Source organism: Miscanthus floridulus, chromosome 13 (assembly GCF_019320115.1).
Source record: "Miscanthus floridulus cultivar M001 chromosome 13, ASM1932011v1, whole genome shotgun sequence".
Taxonomy (NCBI): domain Eukaryota; kingdom Viridiplantae; phylum Streptophyta; class Magnoliopsida; order Poales; family Poaceae; genus Miscanthus; species Miscanthus floridulus.
The window spans coordinates 78,757,519-78,772,315 of NC_089592.1; the positions used below are offsets into that span (position 1 = coordinate 78,757,519).

Genomic DNA, 14,797 nt, shown 5'->3' on the forward strand with positions numbered 1-14,797 from the left:
CTGCCGGAACAGTATTTTGTCTTGTTTTTCAATCCTGCCGAACAGCCTCACAGCCGGAACATTAACTTGGCTAGTGCATTCATTTCATCGATTAAATTTCATGCACTTTTGTTTGCTAGCCTTTTAGATGGAAAAAAAACGGGTGTTTTTTCGTGATGTTTTGATAAATTCATTGCACATATGTTGGGAAATGCTGCAGATTCCGATGCTGCTTGAGAAGAGAAATTCTTTGTGCATCATTTTTACAGATTCCAATTGTAGGTTTTTTAAACTTTGTTTTGGCATAACATTACCTTTGCAATTCCTGTTTCATTTTGTGCAAACTGTAGAGGTCTATCATGTTCTGAAACCCTTGGTGTGAACCGCGCACTCCCAGTCGGGTTCCGCCCACCGTCACCGCACGCGACGCTCTGCGCCCAGGAGTCCATCGCACCTGCCCAGGGGTCACGCCTGCCGGCCGCCACTCAACCTTCACCGTCCCGCCGCGCTGAAGTCCATGTTCACGTGTTCAAGACCTGATTCCAAACCGACGAGCGCAGCGTGACGACATTGGTGGGCTTGTTCCTATAGATGGCCAACGGGCCGTGCCGGCCCGATGGGGGGTCTTGCCTCGACGGGCCGTCGTGCCTACCATGCCGTGCCTCTACGGGCTTCGTGCCTGGCCTACGGCCCATGGCACGGCCCGTGGGCCGTCTGACCGTGTCGTGCCGCCCGTTGGGCACGGTTATTTTTCCCATGCCGTGCCGGCCCACAGCCCGACAACCAAAAAACACCTCATTTTCACAGATTCACATTCACATTCACTACAGTACCACACAATCACAAATCACAACACAAGAGAAAAGACAAAGAGACAAGGTTATATGAAAATGATGATCAAAAGGAGCTGTTTTGTACAATGCTGCCTTATTAAAAATCTTTCTAGGTAAAATTCGCCCTTGTGAGAAACCCTAAAAAGGAAAAAAAGAGTGCAGCCAGCTCAAAGAGTCAAAGTCTTAGTAGTAGTGTCTTATTACAAAAGCCAACCAAAGTGGCAAAGTCCTAGTGACTTAGTGAGTCCATTCCACAGTCCACTCTCATCTCACACTCACTCACTCAGTCACAGCAAAAGACCAAAAGTACCTGCAAAATTGTACAGAATTCATGTCAATATGTCATTCTTTTGCCATCAGTCTGATCTAGACAGGAAAGAGGAAACAAGAAAGAGTCACTACCTCTCCAGTTCTCCTTCTTCATCAGTCATCACTATCCAGCACCAGCAGTACCGTCGCTGTCGCTTCCTTCGCCTTCTTCGTCCAGGAACAGGTTCTTGAATGCCTCCTCCAGGTCCACATCCTCAGGTGCATGTTGTTCTCTTCTTACTCCTTGCTCCCAGTCCTTTATGCAGGTGAGCATCTCCACATGCTCAAGCAACCAGCGCCGCCGCCGGTCTTCGAGTATCCTGCCTGACAAGCTGAAACAAGACTCAAAAGAGACAGTAGATACAGGAACAGACATGATATCTCGAGCTGTAATAGATAGGATTGGATAGGTTAGCTTGTGGTCACGCCACCAAAGTAGTATGTCAAAGGATTCCTCATAACATGTGACAGGGTCACTGTCCAAGTAAGCTGAGAGCTCACTAACACCAGCTCCAGTTGGAGTAGATGAAGATGAGAGGGAACAACCAGGGGATGCACCAGGGCCTCCAAAGATCCTTCCCTATGCCTGCTTTCTCTTACCAGAATGAGCTAAAGGCTGTGAAACCCTTTGAGACCTAGCTGCACCATCAAATTTCTGCTCATACTTGTTGAACAATCTGTACATTTCATCTTTCACATCAGCATAGTATGAACTATAAGTGGATCCAGTATGCTGAGCAAGTAGTTCAAGCACATTAAAGAATCCTTTCATCTTAGCTCTAGGATCAAGAATGAATGCATATGAATAAAGCAGTTGAATTTTCTCCCAATATTTAAGAAATTTAAGCTTCATAGAATAAGCAATCATTCTAAAATTCTGATCTCTTTCAGCTTTATGCAAATGTTCAGCAATGTCAAGAATATGGCGCAAAACAAGTGGAGCTATGGGATAATAAACACCAGACAGAACAATAGTAGAATCATAAAAGAGTTCCAGGAACACCATTATCTGTTCAGCAACATACCAATGTTGTGCAGTCAACAATTCTGAACCATAATTAGAGTTAAGCCACACAGAACGGTGGACGCTGGCCCTGAGCTCCAACACCGTCCCTCAACGGTGGACGTTGGCGCTTTGGCGCTGGCGGCCTGCCTCCAGAGGAGGAAGACGCGGCTTCAGGCACCACCAACCTACGAAGAACAGAGGAGTCAGTGAGTGAGTGAAAGATGGACAGACACAACACAGATCTAAGGTTAGGGTTAGGGTTAACCCTAACCTGCGCCACCGGAGCCCAGTGCCGGAGAAGAGGCCAGGGAGGCAGCTAGAGGAGGAGACAGACAACAGTTACAACGATGACGAGCGGCGGTGGAAGGACAGACAGGCACGACGAACTCACATGGTACACCGGAGGAGGGGGAAGAGGGGATAGGAAGGGAAAGGAGATGGTTAGCGAACTCAGGTCGAGGTGGACGAGCGGCGATGAGGTCACCGGAGTAGGGCCGGTGAGCTCAAGGCGAGCGGCGGCGAGCTCCAGGCGGCGGATCGAGAGCGAGCGAGACGAGACGACTGCGACTGCGAGCGGCGGGAGTGGAGTGGGATTAGGGTTAGGGATGGGGGGCGGGGGGGGGGGGGGGGCAGAGCAGGGCCGGTGAGCTCCAGGCGGTGGATCGAGAGTGAGCGAGATGAGACGATTGCGACTACGAGCGGCAGGAGTGGAGTGGGATTAGGGTTAGGGATGGGGGGCCGGGGGGGCAGCATATATACGGCCGCGGCCGCGCGGGGGAGGCGGCTTCGTGGGCTGGGCCGCTCACCGGGCCGCCTCTTTCACCAGGCCGTGCCCGTGCCGTGCCGCGGGCCTAGGTGGCGGCCCAGGCACGTCCTGGTCCTTCGGGCTGGGCCGGGCCGAGCCCGATGGCCACCGGGCCGTTCCGTGCTTGGGCCGGGCCACGGGCCGGGCCACGAGCCCGCGGCTGCATGGCCAGGTATACTTGTTCCCAACTGCGGAAGACTGGAGGATGCATGGAAAGTGTTTGACAGAATGGTTGTGAAGGGTGCTCAGCTGTGGAGCACAATGATCGCAGTGTGTACATGCAGTTGGCGAGGCGGATGAGACTGCAGAAGTGGCTGGAGTGTTGTGTGTGCACCGCCATGATCTCTGGGTAACATATGCAAGGACTGTCAATTTGGATGGTGCCAGGGCTGTGTCTGTTTGATGGGATGAGAGAGCTGGTTGCTGCAACAATGAACATGATGACTGGCAGCGGCGGATCCAAAGGGGGGGGGCTGGGGGGGCTCCAGCCCCCCCTAATTTCTTGATTTCAAGCCTAATCACTGTAGCAAAAGCTTGATTTCACCATTAAATCTTCATGCAAATCAACATCTCTATTGTTTTAGCCCCCCCTTATCCCGCATCGTGCATCCGCCACTGATGACTGGCGTGTATTTACTATTTAGGCGCTGTTATGCTGGTATGGCTGCAAAAGCAGTGGATCTCTTGAGGGCTAAGCTGGAGAGTAGAGCAAGACCTAAGGCGGAGCCAAACCACATGATAGTCTCCACTTGGCTGATGCTTGTGTGCAATCTGGGTGGAGTACCTATTCAAGCTAGACGGATACAAGATTATATGGATGCAAGGTTATGTGGATCGTCACCGTTCAAGTTTTTGAACAACCATACAACCATACCTTGCCTGGCCTCACTATTATGCACCCAAAATGTGGGGATACGGAAAGTGCCCAAGCCTTGTTCTGCAGGTGGGAAAAAAATTCGGATCTGTTATAGTTCTATGATTTCTGCATTTGGCATGCATGGCTGTGGAAAGGATGCTATTGCGGTTTTCAATGCGTTGCAGGACAAGGACTTGGGCCACTCCTTTGCTGCTTCTGCTTGCAGTCATGCGGGTTTGTTTGATGAAGGGTGTCAAGGCTTTCAGATGATGGAGGATGGGTACCATATTATTCCGACTGTCAAACACTACCTGTGCATGGTGGACTTGCTTGGCCATGCCGGACGCATGCACGAGTCTTACCAATAGAAATGCAAATGCATGCTGGCATTTGGGGTGCTTTGTTAAGTGCATGACAGACTTACTCTGAATGTGGAGGTTGCAGAGGTCTCAGCAAAGCACCTTCTCAAGTTGGAGCCGGATAACGTTAGAAATTATGTACTGCTACCAAACATATGTGCAAATGCAAGGAAATGAGGTGGAGTCAACAAGGTATGGGCCATCATGAGGACACACAGGGATGAGGAAGCCACCTGGGTGGAGCAGATTGATGTTGAAGGACACATTAAAGAGTTTATCACCAGTGAGCTTCATGACAGCGTGTTGGAATTTGTCTTGGAGTTACTAAATTTGGAGCTCAGGTAATATAAACATGCATGCTCAACTCTGTTGCCATTAAGTTGGATCATATAGTATCAACATTAGCCATTTCTGCACGTCAAAAATCTTGAAATTCAACGCTGAAGAGACAAGCTTTCAAATATCATTAATGAGGCATGTCCAGATTGGAATTGGGCCACCAAGGCCTGCTGCTGTGCTGCATGACATAGAAGATAGAACTAAGATACCCCCAAATTCTACATGGAAACAAGCATATGAATGTCCAATTTAACTTTAACCCATTTCTCAGCTCATGGTGTCATATCACAAAACTACTGTAGCCTACATGAGTGATCTGAAATCTAGTCAGTCACCAGGATTAATGCAACCTTATTTATTGTACCCAAATAGGCTCTGCATATTTGATGATCCATAAACATAAATAAGTGTGGGAGATATTGAAATTTGAAAACAGAATTGTATTTTCACAAAAAAAAAATAATTGTAGGGGCAAATCAGCACATATTCTCATGGCATGATATCTTATATTCTTATTAGAAGTATTGGCTGTTATTGCACACGTGAAGTATGCAAGTGTGCGGAAGAATGTCAAACGAGGGTTGGTTCATGAACTTTTCTGCGTGCCATGAGGCTTTGCTTCATCTTGTATTCTGTTGGCTCTTGCTCTTTGCCAGGGTTAGGTCAACTGTGGAGTCTGTGTGATAGCAACCAGCCTGAAGCTTTGGCAGAATCTTCAAAAGCAATTATCAAGTTGGAATTCTTTTGGATGCCTCATGCTGCTTCTACCTGAAAGCTATCTTATCCAAATCTTCTGTTGTTACTTTCTAGATACTGTCTAACTGATTTCTAGTTTTTTTTTTCTCTGGCTTTAGTGCTAACTATTCATACTTCTTTGTATCACCACATATGTACTCCATCCGTTCCAAATTATAAGTCGTTTTTAGTACATCCATTTTGCTATGTATATTGATATAATATCTGTCTAGATAAATAGCAAAATGGACGAAAAAAAAAAGTCAAAGCGACTTATAATTTGAAATGGAGGGAGTAAGAAAAACTGGACTAGTTATTTCTGGATGCAAATTTTATTCATGTGTCAAAGATCCTAACAAATTATCATCATGCAGTTTCCAGTGTTTGATAGCATATGTTACTACCACATAAGGTTTCATGTTTCACAGGAAATTATGAAGAAATGGTGGGGAATTCAGAATCACGGTTCAGATAATTGGAGCTCTGTATGTTCAATAATTATGCTCAACAAGTTATGCCAGTGTTCCTTGGTGTTGTCCAAAGTCCAAGTTCCTAAAGTAACACGACTCCAGGCCGTGGCGCAACTAGGGAAAAAGGCGTGGAAGAATCTGAACACCTCTGCAATTTCACACGACTCACCTGATTTGGCGGAGCATCCTTTATTGCCTATATAAACCGACGGATTGCCATGGTTTCCTCTCAGACAAGAAGAAGTGATCTTCAAGGAGTTTTCTCCTTTTCTCCCTCAAAGGCCTCCAAGCGGAGGACTTTGAGGCAGAAGAAGAGCATACTTCTTTGTAATAATATCATCAACCATTTTGTAGTTGTAGGCTTGTAGCCATTGATCGCCGAGTTGCAAGCCAGGCAACATCATAACCGGAGCTTGATGAGTACAGTAGTGTACGTCCTCCGTCAACAACGCAGCTCAAGAGATGACTGTTTTGAAATGGGTATAAAACAAATATTTTTTTTGTTAAGATCTTAACAAGTTTCTGCAATTTCTCCTCACCCATTTAAATGAAAAACGCCATAACTTCCCTCGCAAAAAAAGAGGTACTACTACTTTTTTATTTTATTTTGAGAAACAAGTTACTACTACCTGATTGCTTTGTGCTTTTTTTTTAAGCCTCTCATCTAGGTACAGTTGTAGCATCTGTTCAAGCACACACGCACGCATCCATACACACCACACTCACACCACATGTGCACGATCAGACCTACAACTACACACAGAGTAGAAGACCACGTCCTTCTAGAAATCATCAAAACTATAGTAGCTTCATAGGCGACGGGAACGTTATAGTCTCTTTGTGGCACTACGCGAGATCACCGATGTGAGATCACCAAAATCATTGTAGGTTCATAGACGACGGAAATATCGCAGTCCCTCTGTGATAGCACGCGAGACGAGGGTGTAGATTCTATTCTGGAGCTAGTCGTGATAAGAGACGCAGGTCGATTCCAGGATTCAAACCTGCGCCGGCTGCGTGGCCACTGCCGCCGCTAGCCACTCTAGCTGATGCTCGGTCCCTGCTTTGTGCTATTGTGTTCACAAAATTAGTCCTTTGGCGTGCTCCTACAGTACTTCCAAAGTTTTGGGCTGGCCTTTTTGCTTAAGGGACAAGGTCCAGCTAGCTCGTAGCCCATATGTGCTAGTAGAAGCCTGGCAGCTCCGACGCTGCTTGCGGCGGCGCTTGGCAAGCCCGACAACCGGAGACCAGGCGCAGGCAGGCGAGCTCGGAGGAAGGGAAGGACCAGAGCCCAGGTGGTGCGGGTCCCTCCCTCCCTCTCTCAACTGCTCGCTGCTGCTCGCGTTCTGTTCACCATCCCCTCTGCCTCCCCTCGCTAACCCTAACACCCGCCGGCGCAGCGCCGGACTCATTACTTTCTCCGTGAGCCCGTGCAGCGCCTGCCGTCCGCCCGCCCGCGGGCCAGGAGGCGCCGAGCCGCCGCGCCGGCGGCCGCTGTGAGCAGCTGCGCCTGCGCTGCTGCAAGGACTGCAGGCAAGGGGGAGCCGAGCAGCCGGATAGCAGGAAAAGGTAGTGTATCCTTTTCTTTCTTTTGGTCTTGCCGCTTGTTGAAATTGGCAACTGAGAATGTTTGTGTAATGAGCTGAGTTCAGAACTAGTCTCATCTCCTCGGTATGGTCGAAGTATTTGTTCTTGTTGGCCTGATTTTGGGCATCAAACGGAGAAATGTAGCAAGAATCTATCAACGATGAAGTTCTAATCACATACATGCATGCCTGTGCCTAATGCTCTCGCACGCAATAGTTCTTTTCTGTTTTGAGTTTAGCTTTGGGGATGGCATGGGATTCACTCTTTTTGTGGAAAGACTACTAAGAGTAGTCAGTGTAGATGTATAGTCATCTTGTAGTACACAGTTAGCTAGGTTCACTGTCCAGATGGAGAGAATTGAAGCCACACTGTCCGCTTGTGCCCCTGGATCTAGCAGACGGTGATGCTAGGATCGCCAAACCCATGTGAGACGAGAGTATCAAGAGATCTGAGGTTGTGGACGGTGAACCTAACAAACTGTGTGCTGAAGATGACTATGCCAACTAATGATGTGACCACCTTGCTTGCCTCAAAGCTAAAGTAAATAAGAATGTTCTGTGGCATTAGGCATAGGCATGCATACTTTGCAATCGGGATGTTTTTGTTGATAGCTTGATTCCTACGCTGCTCCGTTTCCTGTCAAAAATCAGCCATCCAGAAATGCTGCTTCTTCCACACCAAGGAGCTGTTGCAAGATCACTCTGAGTTCCTCAAGCATGCTGTGCCTTTTCTGGATGCCCAGATCGACATCATGGCCTAGCTTGTCATGGCTGCTGCGGTGGAGGCTGTTGTCAAATGCCAATAGTATTCCATTGTCCCCATTTTAATATTTGATTTTCCCTGAGCCTCCCAAATTCCTGACTGTGTCAGTAGATTGGGTACCGCTCCACCAGTCCACGACAAAGTCACAAACTACTGCTGTTAATTATTGCTGAGCTATAAAATTGTGGAATTCTTGTGCATTGGACCTGAAGTGCTTGGCCATGACTGTGATATGTATTTAAATGGCTAACTGTCTGACACTCAGCACAACATGATCTATTGGTCTCTCACGTCGGGTTCCTTTGCAATGTAGGTTTCAGTGTTGGATGACAGTTTCCCATATCCACCAAGCGCTTGCCTGCAGTGACAGATCACTTGTCAACTCCATTGGCTTTAATGGGCGCACCTTCACAAATATCTGTTGGGAAGTTAAAACCCTTCTCCATTGCCAAAAGCTCTTGCCCTGAACACAAGCATATCCTTTCAATTTCAATCCCACGACTCTCCCATTGCCATATTCCCCTCCTCCTCTCTCAATCAATTGTTTCAGGTCTTCTCCTCAAGCTACCCCTTGTCCACTCTGTCCTCCGATCTCTCTCCTTGGGGCCTTTCCCGTCTCTATCCCTCTCCTTCCTCTCCCTGCTCCGCCACTCTGGATATATGACCCTTGATAACTACTCCCTCAACATTGCTTTCTCCGCCACTGCCCGCCTCCCATCTGTTTCTGTTGGTGCCCAGCTTCATTCCCTTTCTGTCAAACTTGGTTTGGTTTCAGATACATTCGTCCTTAATTCCCTTATCAACATGTACTCATCTTGTAGCTATCCAACTACTGCAAGACAAGTTCTCGATTCTGCTCCCCAAGGAGCTTGTGACACAGTTTCTTGGAATACAATAATTTCTGGATACCTACGAGGTGGGATGCCTAATAAAGCTTTGCAGGCCTTTGGCCAGATGGTCAAGGAGCAAGTTAGTCTGGATGATGTCACATTGGTGAATGCACTCAGTTGCTTCTGCCAAGGCAGGCAAAGTGAAGGTCGGGAGGCTGTGTCACAGTTTAGTTGTGGTGAACGGAGCTGGAATTAATTGTTATATGGGATCCTCTCTGATTAGTATGTATGCCAAGTGTGGATTGGTTGAGGATGCCCGCAAGGTATTTCACAGAATGCATGAGAGAAACGTGGTTTGCTGGACATCAATGATTTCTGGGTACACACAGGTTGGGTAAGTTTAAAGAGGCTGTCGACATTTTTAGGGACATGCAAATTACTGGAATGAAGGCTGATGATGGGACAATTGCTACTGTTGTGTCTTCATGTGCCCAAATGGGAGCACTTGACTTGGGACGATATGTTCATGCTTACAGTGATGTTCATGGTTTAGGGAAGGAGCTTTCTGTGAAGAATTCACTGATTGATATGTACTCAAAGTGTGGGGATATAAAAAAGGCTCATGAGATATTCTGTGGATTGACCAAGCGAGATGTGTTTTCTTGGACGTCAATGATAATGGGCTTTACTGTTAATGGCCTCTGTAGTGAAGCACTCGATTTGTTTGTTCAGATGGAAGGAGAGGGTAAGGTTATGCCAAATGAGGTCACTTTTTTGGGTGTCCTTACTTCTTGTAGCCATGGAGGGTTAGTGGAACAAGGGTTCCATCACTTTCAGCGTATGTCAATGGTCTACAATCTTGCACCAAGGATTGAACACTATGGATGCATGGTTGATCTCTTGGGCCGTGCAAAGCTATTGACAGAGGCAGAACAATTTATTAACGAGATGCCTATTGCCCCAGATGTGGTAGTATGGCGGTCTTTGTTGTTTGCCTGCAGAGCTTGTGGAGAGGTGGGACTTGCAGAATTTGTAGCAGAAAGGATCCTAGAATTGGAGCCAAAAAAGTGTGCAGGACACGTTTTACTTTCTAATGTCTATGCTACCACATCAAGGTGGGTTGATGTGAATAAGTTGCGGACATCTATGGACAGTAGTAGGATGAGTAAGCAACCCGGTTGCTCTTTCATTGAAGTGGACGGATGTGTGCACGAGTTCTTTGCAGGAGATGAATCACACCTTGAGACAGAAGCTGTATATAACATTCTTTTGGGGATCAATGAGCTATTAGTAGCAGAGTCCTTACTCGTATGAAAGTTGGGATATTTTTTTGTCAATTAAATAGACAGATTCAAAATGTACTATGCTGTCATTTTATGTGCAGTAGAAAGAATGTTTACATCTTCTTTTGTATTTCTCCATCAACAACAACAACAACAACAAAGCCTTTAAGTCCCAAACAAGTTGGGGTAGGCTAGAGTTGAAACCCAGCAGAAGCAATCAAGGTTCAGGCACATGAATAGCTGTCTTCCAAGCACTCCTATCTAAGGCTAAGTCTTTGGGTATATTCCATCCTTTCAAGTCTCCTTTTATTGCCTCTATCCAAGTCAACTTCGGTCTTCCTCTGCCTCTCTTCACGTTACTATCCTGGCTTAGGATTCCACTACGCACCGGTGCCTCTGGAGGTCTCCGTTGGACATGTCCAAACCATCTTAACCGGTGTTGGACAAGCTTTTTGTATTTCTCCATAAGGTGGGAAATTTCATTTTTCAAGTTATTTTGAGTTTTAACTTATCAACTAGCATGCTTGATGGCTGGCAATTGAGTCCCTGACAGTGTCATAGAAAGGGATGTGTTCCAGCATTACGATTAATTCCCCAAGCATATTGGAAAAGGAAAAAAATGTTAGCCCAGGTCTAAAAAAACTAGCTTGAAAATGAATGTGTAGTGTGGACTATGACCAAACTCCACAACACCTGAAAGTGTCAACTATTTTATTCACAAATATCACATTCACGCCTTCTCTTTTTTGTTTGAAGTTTACTATGACCAACTTAAATTGCCTTATGTGTTTCATTGAGGATTAAGTGCTAGAGGTTAATACTCCCATGAAGGTGCCATGTGTTTCGTTGTGATCTCTTCAAGTAGAAATTCCTCGCTTGTAAGTCATATCTCATTTATGAATCCTGGGAACATGGTGAATTGTTTCACCCATCATTGTATGAGCTGGCTCGATTTGAAAGTTATATGCAGGTAATGTCGCTTATGAAACTAGATCTTGCAAGAATTACTGTGGGATCAAAATTCACTAAAATTAAATTCCAAAATCCTATCCTTTCAGCTAACTGATAACCATAACATTTGTTAGCACTGATGAGGGAAACAAAAGTCACCAGTGTGATTCTGCTTGTTCTCCAGTTCTTTGTACCTTGCCTTTCAGAACCATTTCCTGTATATGCTTTTGCTAGAACATGCTGGGTTGGCCACTAGCGTTATTGATGAGAAATGGGTTCTTATATCACATGATGACCTTGAGTATTGACTGCTATGCTTCTGTCATCTAGCTGTCTATTGCATTGCTTTCCTGATCCTTTTCTCGTGCTTATGTAATTGGTCATATCATATTTGATTTAGAACTGAAGTTTTGTTTCTCAGCTTTACAACCATCTGGTGGCGTGTGGCCACTGGCTTATTGGGCTATGCCAATCACTGGAATATAATAAAGCAGGAGCTCTGATTAACAGAAGTTTTTGAATTGTTCCCAAATTGAAGGATTCACTAGGGAGTTATGGATCGGAAGAATCAAACTCCTCAAGGTGGTTATGATTAGTTTTCTTGTCTGTTTCTTGGAAATTAAGCTGGGGTTGCTATTTTAATAGTTAGTTACTAGTCTCTCTGCTAAAACTAAACAGGTCAAATAGCACAGGTGGTTGTGGAATTTCTTGAGGTAGCAGTCAGCTGCATCGTCTTCCTCAAAGGCTTCTATCCTCCTCGTAAGAGTCCTCTTCGTTTAAGTTGGTTCAGTAACTCTGAGCTTGGCAGCTTGCAATGATTTTGTTAGATTAAACAAATGTATATGTAGGTGCCTTTGAGAGGAGAAGGTACATGAATGTAGTGGTCCAGAAAGCACGGCATCCTGAACTTGCTAGCTATATTCACTCCGTGACTATTGGCCTTCTCCCTTTCATTCAGAAGGTTTGCTTTAACCCCCTGTTTTCACTGGTCCTGCTGCAGTTATGTGTGTTAATTGTTAAGTACGTGAAGGCCCATCTAATATAGGCCCACCACTAATGGAATGTTAGACTCTCAAATCCCAAGGTTATTTGCACCGATGTTTTAAATAGCTGATAGCGGGTAGCTGACAGTGGGAAATTGTTTGCTTGGTGTTTTCAAAGTAGATAGTTGATACACAATCTGTTTTGAAGCAAAATGACTTATCTTAGGATTACTTGTTTTGTCTCCTTTTTTTTACTGATTGTTCATGCTTCGCTTGTTTTATTTATTTATTTTTGAATGCCACATGCTTCACTTATATGAAGCTTTCAGTTGTCGATAATCCCTTGATGTTCTGATAAGTACTATATTGTAGAAGTATTGTAGAAACTTCATAGCTAGCAGTAACCTTGACTTTTGTATTTACAATCCAGGGATTGGTAGAGAGGGTTGTGGTTATCTTCTATGACAAAGGGCATGTACCAATTGAGAAGTTTGTCTTCAAGCTTGCAGTCAACCAATCATATTGTTCCAAGTTAGAGGAGGCAAACCTGGAGTTTGCTCTGCGAGCATTCTTGATCAAGCTGACTGTTGCTGAGCCTGTTACCAAACCCCTTCCATCAGGTTCTCAATTTCATCTCATCATTTGATGCCATTTTTTACCGTCTTAAGGTTTTCTGTAAGAGACAAGAATATATATCTGCAAAAGATCTCTCAAGGAGTAACATGCTTGTATTTTGAATTCTGGTAGATGGTAGCTGGGAGATCACTGCCTACTTCCGGTCCCTCCCTGCCGATGGTGACGGAGAAGCCCAGCTGTGGATTCCTACAGACACCAAGCTGTGGATGCAGCCTCCGCAGATTACCCCCGTCAAGTCAGTTAGCTGTGACCCTCTGAAGATGCAGCTTTATTTGGAGCACCCTAGCCCCACGGAACCGAAGGATCCGCCAGCATAACAGCAACCTGTGTGTGTGCGTGCGCTACACTGATATGTGCATTCTCTGTGAGTTGAAGTCACCATTGGATTAGAAAAATGGACAATGATTGCGTCCGTTAATTTGGAGATGGGTGTGTGAGTTGAAGTCACCTAGGCTAACCCAAACATCAAGAGCGAACGAGCAGCCTTAGCCATGTCGAGGACTGACCTTGGCTGTCATCCTGCGCTCTGATGTTCTCGAAGTCATGTATACGTTGCCTGCGCCCTGATTTCTGTTTCTGAGATGGTGTTTACATCAGCTTCATGCTACTTTAGGCTGGCTCTTTGCCGTTGAGTTTCGCTGCGAAGACGCGAAGTGGATGCACATTTTGGATGGACTCTTGATTATCTGACTCTCAAAATGTTTCCGGCGTATAACCTCACTTCCTTGCATTAGCTTCAAGTCTCAAGTCCCGAGCATGTATCGGTTTATAGAAAATGCAATCTCAAATATAAGGGAATGTTTGATATTTGGTAATGCTACCGTTAAAACGTCCGGAAGGCTGGACGTCTCGCTCCACTCATTGCCACATGCTGCTCGCCTAATAAAAAAACAAAATCAATTTCCTCATGCGGCGCTCGATTGTCAGCCCTACTAGATGCGGTGCACAGCTACCATCTCCCGATTTTGGCGCGCAGCTTCCTGTGAGTTGCGGCGGCGCGGTAGCCGGCCCTACCAGGCGCGCAGCCGCCTGCGAGTTGCGACACTCGGCTACCGGTCCTGCCAGGTGTGGCGTAAGGCCGCTGCCTCCCTGCCCTGTCGTGCAGCCACCGCCGAGCCAGTGCCTACAAGCACCGCGCGGGCCGCTGTCTTCGGCGAACTCCTCGTATCGACGAGCCTCCATTCTCTAAGCATCAAGGAGATGTTTACGCTAAAACCACATGTTGCAAGCGCCAGTTTCAAGTGTTTCAAATATTTTAGAGTTATGTTGCAAGTGTTTCTGAAAGTGCAATCAAGCCTTAATTGTGGGTTTGGGTGATAATGATCACACAATTAGAGAACTAATGAGATTTATCGAGATGACAAGCAGGGAATTTATATTCGAGGATGCTACATGAAACGGAGGAGCCCCCAATTATAAATGTTGATGGCTTCAAATTCAAATGAGGTTTAAATTCTTTTATATTTTGAATTTAAGTATAGAAAAAGCCGTGCTATAAAGGGGGCACAATACTTAAGCTAACATATGCTACCAAGTGCTCAAGCATACACATGCATCCTCAGATTCACAGCCAAGACAGCCTAAACTTCACTCTTACCCTTGCTGTCTTGACAAGTGCGGCACTGTCGCACTTGAAGAGAGGCACTGTCGTAGTGCGGCACCACCGCACTTAAGCCGCGGCACTGCCGCGACTTAAGTGACCATTGGGGCTAAGGGGGTATTTATACCCATCCTCTTCCTCCCCAACGGCTCTCTTCTTCCTTCTGCTCATTCATGCTCGTCTAAAACAGAAAATGAGCTCTCTCTCTCTCTCTTTCTCTCCATTAGTGACCTTGAGTCATCAAGCAAATCCATTGATTTTTTCATCAATCCTTGAGAGAAAAGGGTCCAAAACTCGATTAGAGAGCAGCTCCATTGATTCCTCAACTCAAAGAGCACTTGGTTCATGTTTTGGCCGACGGTTGTGTTTGTTACTCTTGGAACTTATCTCCTAGCCGGCTAGAGCGTCGCCTGTGGAGCTTGCCAACTTGTGTGGTAGCTCCGGGAGGTTTGTAACCATCTCTTGAAGATAGTA

General features: G+C 46.0%; 1 pseudogene; it reads left to right on the top strand.

The window, feature by feature from the left end:
* Positions 1 to 5,867: 5,867 nt before the first annotated feature.
* Positions 5,868 to 13,387, top strand: LOC136500456 (pentatricopeptide repeat-containing protein At4g18840-like; annotated as a pseudogene).
* The last annotated feature ends 1,410 nt before the right edge of the window (positions 13,388 to 14,797 follow it).